General features: G+C 47.8%; 1 protein-coding gene across 1 annotated transcript in view; it reads left to right on the top strand.

Annotated features, from left to right (window-relative positions):
* The first annotated feature begins 1,154 nt into the window (after positions 1-1,154).
* CCDC91 (coiled-coil domain containing 91) overlaps positions 1,155-9,933 on the top strand; it is a 181,348-nt gene continuing 172,569 nt past the window's right edge. Inside the window, exon 1 of the mRNA XM_084766575.1 lies at positions 1,155-2,833. The gene's annotated coding sequence lies outside the window, so the exon portion shown is untranslated. The remainder of the gene's footprint in view (positions 2,834-9,933) is intronic.

Genomic DNA, 9,933 nt, shown 5'->3' with positions numbered 1-9,933 from the left:
ACTGTCCTGTCACAGCTTCTCCCCCCACACCTTAGCTTTCACCATACCTACCTATAAATTGTATTTACCCTACAGCTCCAGGCAAGCAAAAACATTCAGTCCATGCTTTTTCTTTCTTTCCTCCATGCCTTCTTTTTTACTTGTTTGGAGCACACTCCTATTTCTCAGCTAGGCTGGCCCTTGAGCTTTCAAAACCTCCTGGTCAGACAGGTTGAGAGGAGCACTCAGTGCCTCTAATTTGGTTCAGTCTCATTTCTGATTTGATTGCATCCTTCTCTACACTTGATCCTCTTGAGGGCTGAGGGCCAAACTTCTCCTCTTAGGCCACTGGCTGTGAGTACTATGGGTCTCTAGACACAGGCACAACAAATGTCTAGAGCAGTGCCAGATGGCTCGTAGGACTGTTCTGAATCATCAGGATCAAGGTCTGTGCTCCTGAAGTGAGGCACAGCAGAGATGAAAGGCTTCTCCTGCCGCAGATGAGAGTGGAAGGTGGTGTGGAAGAGGACCAGAGCTCTTAAAGGACGGAACTAAAATATGATCCAGCAATTCAGGCTACGTCCAATCTTCACCCGAAAGGCAAGGGCCAGGCTACACACATCACGCTAAGTGAAGGAGAGCACGCACAAAAGGTCACACATTGTATGTATGAGACGTGTCCAGAGGAAGCAAGCACATGTAAGTGACAGAGTGGGTTAATGTTGCCTAGGGATGAGGTGAGGTGTCAAGAGATTATGGGATGACACTGAAGTGCATGGGGTTTCCTTTGGAAACACTTTAAAGCTGATCATGGTTATGGGTGCTTAAGTGTGAGTATGTTGAAAGTTTAAAGTTAAAAATACAGATTACTATGAGGGATGTCTATGGTGATATTCTGACGATAAACAGTGATTTGGAAAGTGGAGCGGTGTGCTGTATGGGGCAACAGTCACTCTGGTGGTCAGTCTGGCTTTCAATCTTGCTTTACAGCACGTCAAGTTACCTTTCTTGAGTCTTTGTTCTTATTTGAAAAGTGGTTAAATATACCTAAACTGTACACCAAGCAAATAGATTTTTATTCTATTTTGCCCAATGCCACAGACATGTAGATGCTCTATGGATGTTACTATCATTATGTTAAGTACACGCAATAATGAACTTTGGATTAAGTGGGACAGACTAAGCATCAGATGTTTGAATGGAAACAAAGGGCATTAAATTTTCCAGCACAGAAAGAGACAAGCTGACACACAGGTATTGATGAACAGTTTGAAAAATACTTATTGCATGCTTTTCCTTTGCAATTACCAGATGGCTAGATGTACCAGGAGTCGGAGGAAACGGCTTGCTGGGCATACAAATAAAGACCTGGTCCTTGACTTCGTGCTCAATAGGAAGTTAAAAAAAAGTGTAAGAAATCAAATTCCTACAATAGACATATACTTAATTGTGTAAAGAATGTGTGGGATGGAAAAAGAGCGAGAAAAGGTGATTGGCTCAATATGACAAGATTTTACTATTGACTTCAGGTTGCCCAGCTTAGTGGAGGCTTGTTGAGACTCTGTTGACACGTCACACAGATTATATAGTTTAGTCAGTTTTGTTCAGTGGACAGAACGGAAGAGCCATTCCCAAGATGTTGAAGAATGTCTTTTGTACGAATAGGAGTAGTCTAGGGACTCACACGCAGAGATCCAGGGTACTAGGCAGTAACGTGTCCTGAGTGTATCTGGTTCGCTCCTAGACTCTTACCACTCGTCCTGGGTAAACGGGATACATTCAATAAAACATGTTAAGTGAATGTTGTCTAAACCATCCGAGTAAGTGTGCTACTTATTGACCATTTCCATGTAACAGCCACACGAGGTCACACAACCACTCTCCCTTTCAAACAAATATTTGTGTGTGTGTGTGCGTGTTCCCTTCAGGAAAAGCTGTTGACTGAAGGATTTCATATAAGGATGCCATGGCAGATGAAAATTCAACTGTTTCTAAAGGAAATGCTATGATGTAGTGGGTTACAAGAGCTACAGTCCTAGGGTAGAGACCTTCAACATCCGCAGGTCTAGAAACGCTTTTAGCTTAGGCACATTCAATAACTTCGGAGTTCTGCTTTGCCATTCGGAACAGACATCACGTCAAACATTTCTTGACCATGTCATACTTCCTGTGCTTTATTTAGTTCTGTCTGTCTGTCTGCCTCTCTTTTTGTTGCTTCTAAGTGGTGAAGTGATTAGAGGCGTGAAGGGATCTCATGGCAGACTCCAGTTCTGGACAGGAGAAAGGAAGATTTTGATGGTAGGTGGTTTTCGTGGACCTGTCACTAAGTAAGACTGAGGACTTTTAACAGGCGGCAACTCTTGCGAAAGGTCAGGAAAAGCTTAAGTCAAAGCCCCTCTATTGCAGGGTGCATTTTCCTGAGGATCAGCCAACCACGAATCTCTTCTTGTGGCCTTGCCTGCTGAATCTTTGAAGAGGAGGAACATTTGGTGGGTGGTCTTGTTATTTAACTGAGCGGCCACTCAGCACAACAGACAAGGCACGGTGCAGTTTCTGAGGACGGCCAGTCCCGAGCTCTTCACAGGTCAGCTCTCTCCTCGGACGAGGCTCACCTGGCCTCAGCTTGGGGTCATGTGATGCGCCAGCTGGTGACTGGAGCGCCGCGCGCAGGCTTGGGCGGGCCTTGGTGGAAATCAACTTCCGGTGAGGAGGTCCTGGCCGCCGGGTGGTGCGTGGGCTGCGCCAACTTGGGTTCCTGGGCCCGCAGTCACCGGGGGTTGGGGGGCGTAGCCCGTGCCCCGGCGCACGTGTCCGAGAGTCGGGAGTGACGCGCGGAGCACCGCGGCAGGAGCAGGTAAGTGGGTGCGCGCCAACAGGGTCTGGGTCCCAACTGCGGGAGGGGACGCGGCCGAGCTACCGCCAGCCGCGAGGCCTCAGCCGGCGACTCACGGGACCTGTGCGGGAGAGGCACCCCGCTCCCGCCCTCCGTGGTCCCGAGCGGAGAGCCACGGGAAGCGCGCGCGCCGGCCGCGCCGCAGCTGCTCCAGCGGAACGGAAGTGTTGACCCGGCCGCAGTTCCCGCCGGCGCCGAGCGGCGCGCCCCTTCCGGTCTCCGCTCTGTAGGGAAACCGCGCTGTGCGCGCTGGGAGTCCTCCGGGATCGCCCGTCCCGGGACACACCCACCCCGGCGTCCGCCGTTCTCACCCGAGACCGGCACCTAGCGGAGCGCGCGGCCGCGGTCGGCCCCCTTCCCCAGGGACGCGGCGTCCGGAGGGAGCGTTGCCCGCCGGCCTTGGGCTTCTCCGCCCGGTCCGCGCTGGTGCGGCTCTGCCCTGGGGAAGGGAAGGCTTCGGGCTCAGCTGAGGTCCCCAGGGGTGCGACACCCCCACCCCCACCCCCAGTTCCGACGTCTTACTCCACTGTGCAGACACTGACACATCGTCCGCCCCGATTCCTTCCCGCAGGCAGAAGCCTGCAGAATACTCCCAGGAACGGGTGACGGCCACCGAGAAGTGCAGGGCGCTGCAGGCTGTTGCTTGGGGTTGGTCTGCCTGTCACTCACCTGTTGGGACAAGTGGCTCAGGATGCTCGGCCCCGCCGCACCTTCCTGGTGCCTCCAAGCCCTGTGATAGAGTGTGGAGAACGGCCTAGTTAGGAAGTTTGCTGTCCCCCAGGATGGCTAGGAGGCGTTTCTGTGGGCTGGCTCATGTGAGCCGGTTGCCCAGCAACAGCATAGTCCAAATTGGAAAAAAAAAAAACCCAACATGAAGCAAAACGAGAAAGTAGTCCAGGAAATTTGAGTTTTTAAGAAAAATTTCAATCATCTTAATATATCATAGAAAAAGAAGACTGCTTAGAGAAACGTGTGTGTGTGTGTGTGTGTGTGTGTGTGTGTGTGTGTAAGTAAAGGGCTCATCATTTATTAGCGCATCTTAGCTTGAATGTACAGACAGGACTTTGCCTAATGGGACACTTTAAATCGAACACCCAGCCACTATCAGATTTGTAAAGAATATAGAATTTTTTGAATGAAGAAAACTCTGAAGGCAATCTCTTGATGACACAAGGCAAGTGGGAATGGATTGAGGTGGGTGTGATGTTTCTGTTTATGAAAAAGAAGGGAAAGCGTGCAAGTTCTAAGGTCCACAATCACAGTTCCCCATTGCAGCCTGTGCCTTATAAACACTCATTATATTTTCTCATTTCCTGTAAAATACCAACTTTTGAAAGGCCACTCTGTATCAATATGTATCCATTTATTAGCAATGAAACTTTAAAAAAAAATTTGGTACATTTTAGAGGTTGGTTGTGTCTCTTTTCTTCAGTTTCTAGCAACTTGGGCTTAGCTTATATGAATCAGAGTTGATGCACATTTCCTAAAGGACATTTCTTTCACGTTTTAGTTTAGAGCAACCTTCCACTCATTAAATCAGTATGTCTTTCTGTACACTCTGACAAGTGCGGGACCCATAACATACCACAGTTTGCTCATTGGCATCGTCCAGGATAGCTACAGATTCATCCTTGTCCATTTCCCCTTTTCTGGAATTATGTATGTGCAGCATTGCAGTGTAGGGTTGTGCGTGCGCAGCGCTGCGGTGCAGGGTTGTGCGTGCGCAGGGCTGCGGTGCAGGGTTCTGTGTGCGCAGGGCTGTGCGTGCGCAGGGCTGCGGTGCAGAGTTGTGCGTGCGCAGGGCTGTGCGTGCGCAGGGCTGCGGTGCAGGGTTGTGCGTGCGCAGGGCTGCGGTGCAGGGTTCTGTGTGCGCAGGGCTGTGCGTGCGCAGGGCTGCGGTGCAGGGTTCTGTGTGCGCAGGGCTGTGCGTGCGCAGGGCTGCGGTGCAGGGTTGTGCGTGTGCAGGGTTGTGCGTGCGCAGGGTTGTGCGTGTGCAGGGCTGCGGTGCAGGGTTGTGTGTGCGCAGGGCTGTGTGTGCGCAGGGCTGCGGTGCAGGGTTGTGCGTGCGCAGGGCTGCGGTGCAGGGTTGTGCGTGTGCAGGGCTGCGATGTAGGGTTGTGCGTGCGCAGGGCTGTAGTATGGCCTTTCGTTCCCACTTTCTTTCACTGAGTGCTTTTCTAACTCACCCATTGATGTCTGCGCCCAAACTTTGTGTGTCCTTAAGGAGAAGTGGCGCTTCCTTAAGTGATAGACAACATGCGCTTACTAGTTGGTGGGCACTTAGGTTATTTCTAAGTTTTGTATCTTTGCCGTGGTTTTTCCTCCTGGCCCCAGGCTCCTGGAATAGTGGCTTATGAGACCCAAAATATATTTACAAATACCTAGCCTATATAGCTAGGCTCTTTGACTAGCTAATAACTTAAAATAACCCACTTATACTAACCTAATTTTACCATGTGGCTGGTCACCTTTGCTCAGGTGTACCATGTCTCTGTCTTCGTATCTTGCAGGGTAAACTCTCCCTCCCCTGGCTGTCTCAGAATCCTCTCTGCCTGCGGGATGCCCACCTCCTGTATAGGCCATTTTAGCTTTTTATTGATGGATTGTGCTTCCAAACAGATACAAGAGATTCTTTCTACATTGTGTTTTGGAATGGAGCTGTTATAAGAATGCATTTTTTTTTTGGCTATATTAGTTTTCATTTATTTTGGTTAAGTACTGAGAAGTGGAATGTGGCGCTGTGTGGCAGGTGCGTGGCTAACTCTCTAGCACTCCTGTTTTCCGTGGTGGCTGCTGTGTGCTGCACTCCTGCCACTGAGGAGTGACAGCCATGCTGCTATGCGTCAGGCAGGTTTTGGTGTTTCCTGATGACTCACCGGACACACTGTGTGAGCCTCCATGCTTGGCTCTCACAGATGATTTGGTTTGAGGTTTTAGTTACCTAAGATGCAAGACATTTACCTGTGCTACTGTTTGCTGTTTATATGTTCGTCTGTGAGGCTTCTGTTCCAAGTCTTTGTCTGTTTTGTGAGTAATTGTCTAATTAAAAAATTTATACAACCTGGACACAAACCATAGTTATATACATATATAGTGTATGTATGTACATTGTCTATGCACACACACATATATGTCTCTTTCTGTGTATGGTCAGATGCGTTATCTTTGAGTTTCCCATTTATTCACTTACCTGAAAATTGAGAGGAGCGAGTGAAACTTCACTTTTGATGAAATCCATTGCTCAGCACATGACCCAAGTTTGCAAAGAATTTTTGTTTTTCTCTAGACCTTTTGTAGTTTTAGGTATTGTATTTAGGATGTTTTCAGGCACTTTTTGTTTATAGTGCAGGTGTAGGCTGTGGCTTTCTCCGCAGCATCCAGGGACACATTCTTGCTGTCCTTGAGGAAGAGTCTCGTTGGCACTTTTGTGAGAAAGTGCTTGTCTCTGGGGACTCTGTGTGTCTCCCGTTTGGTCCACACCAGTCTGCAGTGTAGCTTTACAGTGCCATGCATGACAGCAGGAAGAAGCTGCTGTCTTGCTCTCCCTGTGCATCTCCGAGGCAGCTTACTTTCTCTAGAGTAGTGTGGGGACTTGTTGGGACTGCATTGAGGCCATTGATGAGTGTGGGGACTTGTTGGGACTGCACTGAGGCTATTGATGAGTGTGAGGACTTGTTGGGACTGCACTGAGGCTATTGATGAGTGTGAGGACTTGTTGGGACTGCACTGAGGCTATTGATGAGTGTGGGGACTTGTTGGGACTGCACTGTGGATATTGATGAGTGTGGGGACTTGTTGGGACTGCATTGAGGCTATTGATGAGTGTGGGGACTTGTTGGGACTGCACTGAGGCTATTGATGAGTGTGGGGACTTGTTGGGACTGCACTGTGGATATTGATGAGTGTGAGGACTTGTTGGGACTGCACTGAGGCTATTGATGAGTGTGGGGACTTGTTGGGACTGCACTGTGGATATTGATGAGTGTGGGGACTTGTTGGGACTGCATTGAGGCTATTGATGAGTGTGGGGACTTGTTGGGACTGCACTGAGGCTATTGATGAGTGTGGGGACTTGTTGGGACTGCACTGTGGATATTGATGAGTGTGGGGACTTGTTGGGACTGCATTGAGGCTATTGATGAGTGTGGGGACTTGTTGGGACTGCACTGAAGCTATTGATCGCTTTGGGGTGACTGGCACCTTAGGTGTCTTTACTCTGGTAGGTGTACTCTGATCATAGTCACACCCTCCTGAGTCCTCCCAGATCCAGTTCCTTGTTGAATGTTATTTTAAAGAACACTTGAGCAAGATGTTGTTGAGTAGTAAAGACTGCCAAGCTTGGGAGGCACAGAAACAGTTATTCACTAAAGTACCACAGGCAGTTGCAGTTCCGGCTAATCTTGCTTACAACGGGAGGGGGTGTGCCTGTCCTTCTTTTAGAGCTCTTAAACCAGTGATGGAGATGGAGGGTCCAAAACTTTGATAATTAATAAATAAAACGAAATAAAACTTTACTAACAGAGAATTAGATATAGGTTTAAAACAACCGAAGCGGATTGTCTAGAGATGGCAGCTCCGTTTACTTTAAGGTTACTATTGTTCTATCACTGACATTTTATTTATTTATTGTTTGGAGACAGGGTGTTGCTATGTAACCCTGATTGGCTCAGACTGGAGGACACCTTTCTGCCTTTGCCGCTGAGCGAAGGATTACTGGCCTGCACTACCATGCTGGCCTGATATATTTTTTATTAGAATACTTTTAAAAATTAGTTTTAAGTCAAAAAGAATAAAAAATAAACACCACTGACTTACTATCTAGAGAGAACAGTGTCTAATTTGTTGATAAGTCATTGTCAGCACGATGTTGCTATACACTCCAGCTGGCAGGTTTGTTTTTCTCCCTCGTCCGTTCCTTGGAAACTCTGCTCCTCCTGTTGAGAGCCCCATACCTGAAACAAGTGTGAAGGAGGAATCAGGATTGGGAGAGGGAGGAGCTGCACCAGACAGAACCACCTAGAGCTTGGTATTTACTTTATGAAGAGACAGTGGCTCATGACAGCCGAAGCTGTAGTTTCGAGTTCTTCAGCTTGCTCCTGTGTGTTGAATTGTGCAATAGCTGGATGCTCACTTGGCGTGTGTTCTGTCCTTTGTGTGTAAGCCTGTGCTGAGGAGTGGGGAGGCCAGTTCATGTCAAAATCTGTTCTCAGGCATTAGCAGCAGCGTCTGTGTGTCTAGCATGTACTGTTTAGGACAGGATTTACCATACAACTTCCAGTTTAAAGATTGGAATTCAGACCTGGCATACGTAATTACTTTTGTTTGAGTTTTCCACATAAAATGCTATAGAAATAAAGTAAGTTTCTTAAGAAGACTCAACCTTCAAGTACGTGCACTTCTGTTAGTTTGTTTTAGATCTGGGGATTTAAAGTGTGGCACGTTTGTATACTTACAGGAAGATGTGTAATGGGGTATAGGTGTGAGAGAAATAAAATTTAACACTGATCATTCCTACTTGAGCCTATATTTTTTTGTAATATTTCAGTGATTATTAAATGGTGTGGCTCATACCTATAATTCTAGCATGGGTGAGGCCATGGCAGGATTGGAATTTGAGGGCAGCCTAGGTACAGAGTGAAACAGTCACCACACACACACACACACACACACACACACACACACACCCCTAAGACCCTGAGCATGCTTAGAGCTTTGTGAACAAACTTAACCTTTTAGTTTTCAGAGAAGTATTAGATCTTTAAAAAGTAACCCATGAACAAGTTAACCCTCTACTCTTACTTGTATGCATTAGCTTGTACGTGTAGCTGTCACCACCGCCTCTGGCAGCTGAGTTTTCAGAAGGTTGGCTTTCTTTGTGTTTGGCAGAGGCTGCTCTGGAGAAAGGTCGCTGTCCTGGCAACCCGAGTCAGAGCAAATGTAGACAAACACAGGAGCGGCTGCACAGGCCAGAGATGGCGGCTTCTGAGGAAGGAAGAGTTAGGAAGAGTTCCTGGGCGCCCCACAGCCTGCTGGGGTTCGCTGTGCTTTGAATCTGTTGTTGTTGTTGTTTTTAAATCAGGTTATTGCAGTGGATGTACACATGCCTTTGTTTTGATCCCAAGCATGGGGTGTGAAACAGACTTGTGTGAGGGTGTGTGGTGTGTGACCAATGGGACCAGGCTTGTGAGAGGACCCGTGGTGTTTGTCCACTAGAAGAAGAACCGCCTCTTGTTGGGCATGGTCTTTACCAACTGATAAACGTCCTAGTACGGACTGTGAGAGGAGGTGTGTGTGTGTGTGTGTGTGTGTGTGTGTGTGTGTGTGTGTGTGTGTGTATGTGTGTGTTATGTGTGTGTGTGTGTACACCAGAGGCCAGGTTTTTTGGTCTTAGTGTTGTTTCCCATCATTTGGCTGTTCGTCGCTCCACTTCGAGACACTCCTAGGAGGAAACGTTCCAGAGAACACTTTGAGGTTCCAGGTTCCGGCTGCTGCTGTTGCATTCACCTTTGCTGAATTGCTAGTTTGCTGTTTAAGGGGTTTCCTGAAATCCTGATTACAAAGAGTGAGCTCGCTCCAAGGAACTGGTTCTGAAAAGATTTACTTCTCCTGTTCCCATTGACCTCTCTTCTCCCCTACCTAGGGTAGGAAGGGCGGGAAAGGTATTAAAAAACCCTAAATAAAGTAGGTTTGGAAAAGTTCAAAGCCTACAGGTTTTCAGTGCTGGGGAGAGCAGGTGCCGGTAGGCGGCCTGAAGTGTCACAGAGCCTCCGTTCTTACTGTCATCGATGCTTTTGGACATGGGCTTCCTGGGGGCATTGCCAGCCTCTGATTGATTTCCAGTCATGGGAATGTCAGCTGGTAGTCTTTGCCACTGCTGTTCAAGCTTTGAGAGGTTTTTGGAGTTGCTGTCAGTCGTTTTCTGGCACTGTGGGTATCATATGAATGATTCAAATTATTCTCCTATTTTCTTCATCAACTATGTATATTTTAGCTTTGTGGAAGAAATCACTTGTGGGGTTTTCAAGTTCAATTATGTAAAAATTTTCCTTATATATTAAAAC

This window comes from Acomys minous, assembly GCF_964271855.1.
Source record: "Acomys minous genome assembly, chromosome: 17".
NCBI lineage: Eukaryota > Metazoa > Chordata > Mammalia > Rodentia > Muridae > Acomys > Acomys minous.
This window is presented reverse-complemented; position numbering and strand designations above follow the sequence as displayed.